Here is a 6,641-nt window from a genome sequence, read left to right as displayed (position 1 = left end):
CGTAATAAATTTTGGTACTGATGTTAAGCTCTTGTATTCGATTCTGTATGCCTAACCAAAAATTCGCTTTGTATTATACCTTTACGGAATGACATACAAATTTCCCACGCTACTGCTTGACATAGCCACGATCGGGGTCCGCTTAATATGCAAGTGAAATCGCGCCGAATGGAATACCGTCTTCTCATTGCTAAAAAGAAAATGACATCCTGTATTTATATGTAACTTATTATTAGTTGTCAATGAGACGGCAATATTTCAATCATCGCGTTGTCTTTGCATACTCTGCCGGCGCGATCATGAACATTAATCACAACATGCATTGAAAATGTTTCCATAAGTAGGGAGACCGTATATACTATTTGATTGATAACTCTCTTGGAAATGGGGTTACAACGGTGATGGATTAAACAACTGAGGATATAGATAACATCTGAAATTAAAGCGATATAATCATATCAGATATCCAATCGCTGTTGTACAACGAAAAAATCAATATTATAGATAAAGGAATGTTAAAACAAGTAATTCTTCATTCGCCAAAATATTTGGGTGGCTGGCTTGCAATTGTAATCCGAATCCCATTTTTGACTTAATGTTGACAGGTCTGGGGGAAAATATTCTTTTGAGATTAATGGATGCACGTTGTGTTTTCCATATATGTGGATAATGTGTTAAGGGTACAAAATTAAGAAGAAAAAAGAACACATTTTAAGCATTCAAATTACTTTAACAAGCAGTCAATTAATCAAATTAGTTAACCAACAAGCTTGTAATACTGGAAAGTTACTTACAAATTCATGCAATTGTCCAGGAAAAGAGATAAATATTGAAATTACACCTATCAAGCTCATCCATAGATCCACAGTGGCTGTTTAATGGTACAGTCACTAATAAAATCTCAAACATTCCATTATCTGCATTTAATTGCAATACGTTTCATTAGTCTTGTCATCACCATGGAAAATTACTGGCTGAAATATGGTCAAATAGGATATTTTAAATATAGTGATATAAATAAATAAATAAATAAATATATATATAAGGGAGCAAAGAATTTGCACACACACACAGACACACACACGCATACATATCTTCACACACACACACACACACATTAAAAACCTTAAATATTAACAAAGCAAGAGCGCACTGAATTGGCTGAATCGGTGACAGAATTTATACGTAGAACCAGAGAGTAGAAGCGTGGCTGACACTGAGCACCAGGGAGGGCGAACAGCCTCTAATTGGTTCGCCCATATTTCGTCAAATTATGCCTTCCTATAGAAACACAAAAAATCGTTAAAAAAGTGCGCATCTAGCGTAAAACAACTCTGTTTACCTTTATCGCCGTGGGGTTTCTTCTTTGTTGTAACTTCGAAGGAAAAATGCGCGATTGTCGGTGACAATTTGGAGGCATGCCCTCCCTGCTGCTATTATCCAAAAATCGTATCTAACCCGACTCGATACCATGTTCGACGATCATGTAAATTTATTGTTATAAATCCGTGCGTGGTTGATTGGGTATGACTAAATAAATTTCTAAACTTATTTATATCCATATCACCACTGCACCAAGTCTGATGTATATTTCGTAACGTGTGTGTATCAACACCGTTAAACACTGCAAGAATATTACAGTTATCCCTGATCACTTTCGGTATCTGGGTGTATCGCTGGGTTACATAAATCACATCTGTGTTTTTGTGTCTGCCTCTGGAAAATATCCTGGCAGGATTTGATAGTTTATCCAACATTACATCATCGTACACAACGAAATTATTAATAAATCCACTAATATCTTCTACACTTGGTGCTTCATCAATGTCAGTTATAAATTCAACAACATCATCACCATCGTTTAATAATTTTGCACTCTCATTAAAATCTTTAACATTTCGTAGCATCGTTGATCGTCCACAGATGGAGCTACCAAATACTTATCCCACTTCATCCACTTCATTATTAAATTAAGTAACAACTGTGTCTTACCACTCCCACATGGCCCAATTATAATCATGCGAACAGAATATGGTAGCGCTGCGTGATGCTTAACTGGTTCTCGTTTCTTTGTTGCAGAAATGTCAGTGATTTCCATTAGAATAATATAAAATAAATATGGATTTATATTGTGTGAAACGCAGGGCGCGCACGCCAACAAGTAATCTAACAACCATTACAACAAAAAATAATAGACCCGCGGTTTTGGGCAAGTGTGAGCGATGCGGTACAAAAAAATTTAAATTTATCTCTACTAACAAGTCAGTGCAGTAGCGCCAAGTAAAAAAAAAAAACGAGGAGGTGATATTGCCGAAAAGTTAAAAAAATTACCAGGGGCTCCGTGGGCAAAATATCCAGGAGAAAAACATCTCCCAGGATATAATTGTTGTGGTCCTGGAACCAGACTTGATATCAGACTTGATGACCGGAGAAGAACCAATAAATGCAATCGATAAAGCGTATCATGCGCATGATGTAGCATATAAAAGTAAAAATCTACAAGATAGGCATCTCGCGGATGTGAAATTAATTTACGCGCTAAATTCCATTACTGATAAATCTTTCAAGGAGAGGTTACCTAGTTGGTTAATAAAATCTGCGATGAAATCTAAGCTTGTATTAGGTGCTGGTAATTAATTATAATGGAGTCGATTTATTATTCCCCAAGAGGATACTGGAAGGGTAACGCAGCAACTAGTAAACTTGCCAGTGCAGCAAAAGTCACACGTGATACTGCAGCAGATTGGTTATCCAAACAGGCAATATGGCAAATTTATCTACCGCGTCCTAATAAAATTAATTTTGCACATTTCAATGTTAGTGTGCCAAATGAAGTTCATCAAGCTAATATATTATTTCTGCCACATGATACCGTTCGTCGTCGAACATATAAATACGCGCTAACTGTAGTTGATGTTGCAAGTAAATACAAAGATGCAGAACCGTTAACGACTAAAACAGCATCTGAGGTTGCTTCTGCGTTTAAACGAATTTATCAGCGAGGTGGTCTACGATGGCCAAATCTATTACAAGCTGATCCTGGCAAAGAATTTCAGGGTGCAGTATCATCAACGATGAAGCATCATAATGTCACTATCAGACGAGGACATACTGAGATTCATCGTGATCAGGCAATTGTTGAACGATTTAATCGAACACTTCCTGAGCGGTTATTTGGATATCAGTACGCGAAGGAATTCATTCGGGACAAGAGATCTCGTGAATGGGTTGCAAGCTTACCAAGCGTGATAACTGCATTAAATAATGAAATAACTCGAACAACCAACATGAAACCTATTAATACAACTACCAAAAAACATATACCACAACGACGTGATTTTTCAACACAACCAATACTGGGTGATGTCACTGTGAGATACTTATATGAACCAGGTGAACTTGAAGGTGGTAAAAAAAGAGCAACTGATCCTATCTGGAGTATTACCACACACAAGATATCTTACATAACTAGATCTACTGGTAGACCAGCAATTTACAGACTGGATTCAACTGCTCCTTAACGTGGATTCACACGTGAACAATTACACGCAATTCCCTAGGACACACAATTACCTCCCAGATCACTTAACTAGCACCCCGACGTCGATTGCACTCAAGAAATGTCAGCATCACATTTTGTCGTGCATGACCGCGACTACTATCTTTTCTTTCTACGGTGAATTGTCTTGGATTCTTACTCGACTACTGCCACAACATTATACAATTACAGCTCGCACAGTAATTATTTTGCTGTTGCTTCAGTGTCATGATAAATTCAACGTCAAGGTCAAAATCGCGATTATTTTTTTTGTCATTCTGTTTGTAACCGGCTAATTTTTTCTTATTATATCGACTTGACATTTATCGTTGTCATCAGCCATTGACTCATCCAAGACATTTCTTCGCAGCTGAGAAAATCTTCTAACTCGAGACACAGCCAAGTAAACTAAGTTTGACCACTCGATTCGATCATCAACGATCAAAACAACTGTATCAGTAATAGTCAGTCCTTGAGATGAATGAATTGTCATTGCGTATCCTAGCGTCCACGGGGATTTATCAGCGCGCAGTGCATCTTCAACAACATTGACATCAACTGTGACAATATCATTTAATACTAAATTCTGTTTTTCGGTCTGTTCTGGTATATCAACGTCAATATTTTGTAGTCGTGTATCAGCTGGTCTATAACACAACGGCACTGGCAACATTGGAAATTTCTCCCGTTGTAATTGAAATAACTGCTGTTGAAGTGTGTCTCTGACTATCTTTCTACTTGCCACTATCAAATCGTTTGGTCTCCACGTTTTCCAAAAGTCTTTCATTGAAGTCTCTGACATTATTTTACGCATAATTTCATATTGAATTTTATTCGGTTGTAATCTGATTAATGTTTTAAATTCCTTCAACGTTGCATCAAGATATCTATAATCATCAGACACTTCTTCATAATAATCAACAAAATGTTTTAACCACAAATGCGGAGATGGACCAACAAAAGGTGGTGGCTGACCGTGATCGCCGCACATAGCGATTGCAGTATCTTTTGTTAATAACCAATCGAGAAATGTTTTTAATGTTTCTAACGGCACTGTGCACACTTCATCCCAAATAATAATCCGCAGAATATATTTCTCTCCCATTCGGTCAGGAGTCCACGCACCACCGCTGTATTTGAAAAGCTGTGATAAGTACAAGAATTAACTCCTCGTTGTTTCATCCCCTGGCGAGTCTGTGTGTAGGTGTTAGCACAATCATATATGAATTTCGAAATAATTCAATCGCTCGAGTTGTCTTACCAGAACCTTCCGCCCCGTTCAAATAAACGGTTTTGTGTCTAGTGATTGGATCATACACAGACAGCGTAAACGACACTTCTGATAATTCTGATTTGCAATAACTATCTTTAACCGCAACATCAGAGGATTCACAATATCCATGTAACTTTTCCTTTTTTATTCTCCATGAACCCCATGATTCATCACTGCTTACAAAACAAGTCAGTGATTCTGAATATCTTTTATCGATATAAAATGAATCCGTTGCAACTCTTACTGCAGTGTCAGAAAATCTATTTATCACTGATAGCAAATTTATAGAAACATAAGCAAGCATCGAAGATCTTAAATGTGTGTACTGAGGTGATTCTCCATTAATGTAACTAACAACTGTACCAAATCGCTTTCCATCAGACTAGTAAGCGTCTTCACAATTACAAAGTATATTTCTTGCAAAGGTATCAGCATTTATAAAATCTAATTCAGCATTATTCGTAATCAATCGTGAGTGATGTCGTTTATGGTCATATGAACCGCCTTGAGTAAATTTGTCAATTATTTTTCTGCCGAGATCATTTGCTTTCCTCTCACTGCTGTCGAGTTTAATCTTAAGAATATTAGGAGCTTCACCGACGATAACATCCATGGTCTGATGGGGACATTCTCGTGCATATTTTTTAATAACTTCATTGAGACTGATACGCTCAGGTGTTGGTAACCAAACCTCAGTCTGTTTCCGATATGATATAATTGCTTCACTGACAGTCAACGACTTTAACATTTTACTGTCAAGCATGTATCGCAATAATACTATTGGTGTCCAGCGCTTCTCCATGAAGTGTCTGCCAAACCAAACTTAACAAATCGGATGAAGTCCTTTAGTGAATTTAAACGATTTCACACGAGCAAATCCGGTCAGATCAAAATCGGGTAATGAGCCATTAATAGCAACTCTAGTCATTTCATGACAAGGATGACCAAATTTTTTAAAATATCCAGCACACTCGCCCATCCCAAGAAAACTTCCGGGATAACACGCGGCCATGTCTACGGAAATCATCTCGCTGATATTATACTCGGTGTTCCACAAACCCCCATGTCCGTATTCGATACAACTTAACTGAACATCTTCAAGGAACTCAGCGCGTGTTGGTCTCCACGAATTTCTCTCTCGAGCGGAGTGGGCAGCAACCGACAGAACTGTAAAACAATTGGTTAATAATTGCTCAGTGTTTTCTGAATATTTCTGTGCGAGTTTTTTCATTTCTTCATGCAGAGTTTCTTTACGATATAATTCTCCGTTAGGTCTTACAAATTGATCATACTCACCATCTTCGGAACTTTTAAACAACCACACCGACACAGGGTCGTTTTTGCTTATCCGGCTGATAGCGTCAAACATTTCACCCTCGGAATTTTCCGAGGACGAGTAATATTTCACATCACGATTTCGTGGAAACATTGTTACTGCGTTAGTCCAATCGTGAGTGTTATGGTCAATAATTTCAATTGGCACTCCCTTTCCTTTATTCGCTGATTCATATAAGACCTCTCTGGTTAATGTTTTTACTATCATCGGAAACTTTAATTTACTTGATAGTTCAGCGACATCGTTTATTGATGCTCCTGTATCCTTAACCGATTCAGCCCATTTGTTTATTTTTTCACGTCGCAGATCAATTAACCCGTTTCCGCGTTTTGCGTTTTTGAAATGTTCCATTACTCGCTCGGCTACACAATTTAGCCCTGATAATCTCATTGGGGCAAGTTTATTGATTTTTGTTTTTTTATCGGATAGATTCCATAAATGACCGCTGTTACAGGATACGCTCGAGCGTAATATGGTTTATCAATCCCAGTTAA

Source organism: Sinohyriopsis cumingii, chromosome 14 (genome assembly GCF_028554795.1).
Source record: "Sinohyriopsis cumingii isolate HCF-2022 chromosome 14, ASM2855479v2, whole genome shotgun sequence".
NCBI lineage: Eukaryota > Metazoa > Mollusca > Bivalvia > Unionida > Unionidae > Sinohyriopsis > Sinohyriopsis cumingii.
The sequence above is the reverse complement of the archived record's forward strand: the minus strand, read 5'-3'. Positions refer to the sequence as shown.